Below are 1536 nucleotides of genomic sequence, written 5' to 3' on the forward strand. Positions count from 1 at the left end.
ATTTTGTTTTGATATATAAGTTGTTCGTGTTTTTTCATCTAAAAAAAGCGATAATAATTTCTTGACGACCTAATATTTATATAGATAGGTTTTTATTACTCTTTTACCCACAAAAGTAAACGTAGAACCTTATAGGATTTTAAAATGGAGAGGGTTGACTCATGAAACCTTGACATTCAAATATTTTAATTAATCGCCATGAGGAAATGAATATGCGTGGTATTTTTTGTTTGAACGAAAATTAATTTCATTGTAAGTATTAAACGAATAACACGTATATAAACTGTAATTTAAGATGTTTTCGCTTCAGAATGAAAACGAATCATTTCTTTGTTTTACAGGCCCGGCAAGGCCAGTTGGTTAGGGCGGGTTCGAATCCCCGTCCCATCAAACATGCTCGCCCTTTCAGCCGTGGGGGCGTTATAATGTATTAGCATTACTTTACTTTTGTCATTTTCAAGTTCCGTATAAAATTGTAACTGTTTTTTATGTTTATGAATAAGTTTCATTTAACGTCATTACACGTTGATGTGACATTAGTTCCTCTTGAGACGTTTGTTTTCTCAAGCAAAAAAGTAATTACTGTTACACGACACTTTTCCTATATTACCATAAATATGCAAATTAAATGGGTTTACTACCAATATCTTACCTTGTAATGATATCATCAATTAAGTATATGAACTTGATCCGCTGTAACTGTTAGCAGCCGAACAACAACAACCGAACAGTTGGTCTGCAGTGGCCAAAAAAAAACGCAGTTTTACCTAGCGTAGAAAATACAAAAAAAAAAGAGAGAGAGAGAGAAAAGAAAAACTTGTTAGTTGTCACATACTTATAAAGTTTTCCAGGATTAAAAAAGGTTACATCGAGTATGCTGATTACCTGTTCCGCGTCAGTTTATCAGTGTTTAGGGGCGCGTGTTCACACCCAACAACGGAACGCGTTTACCGTCGTTGATTTCCTCTACACATCTGTCAATTTCACATTGACAGCAGCAGCTTTTATACCTTCGTCTAGGTAGTGCGCACGCAATTTATGGATCATTTCATTAGGATTGGGGCTTTAGGTTAAGGATTTTGTTTACGTAATTGAGTGTGTTTACGTTCTTTTTATGAACAATATGCGTGACACGATTACTATTTACGGTGAACACGGCGATCTCCCACAGAGGTGGACAGTTTTTGTTGTTGTTTTTTTTTGCAGGTAATTTCACACTTTCGGTTTTATAGTTGCCAAAATGGCTGACCAAGTTACATTAACTGGTCGTTAAACACGTTGTTAAGCAAGCCATTTAACACATAATACATAGTTATTACTCTCATTAAACGGTAACCACTAGAGGTCTCTGCTACCTATATGTTCATATTGCTTCTGGATAGGAGCTTGAAAGATTTGCAGCGTGATGGGTTTCTCTATTGACTCTGGTGAAGTAGCTTTCTCATCTTGAGATGTTCGGTTTGTTGATTGAAGTACTTCTCTTTACATGAGATGAACCGTATAAAACTTCGTTAGGAGAAATTGGTTTCTGTTTAC

General features: G+C 35.6%; 1 protein-coding gene across 1 annotated transcript in view; it reads right to left on the reverse strand.

Annotated features, from left to right (window-relative positions):
- Positions 1–731, reverse strand: part of LOC111087006 (type-1B angiotensin II receptor-like) — a 38767-nt gene extending 38036 nt beyond the window's left edge. Inside the window, exon 1 of the mRNA XM_022392057.1 lies at positions 653–731. The gene's annotated coding sequence lies outside the window, so the exon portion shown is untranslated. The remainder of the gene's footprint in view (positions 1–652) is intronic.
- Positions 732–1536: the final 805 nt, after the last annotated feature.

The sequence above is a fragment of the Limulus polyphemus genome, unplaced genomic scaffold, assembly GCF_000517525.1.
Source record: "Limulus polyphemus unplaced genomic scaffold, Limulus_polyphemus-2.1.2 Scaffold1630, whole genome shotgun sequence".
NCBI classification, from domain to species: domain Eukaryota; kingdom Metazoa; phylum Arthropoda; class Merostomata; order Xiphosura; family Limulidae; genus Limulus; species Limulus polyphemus.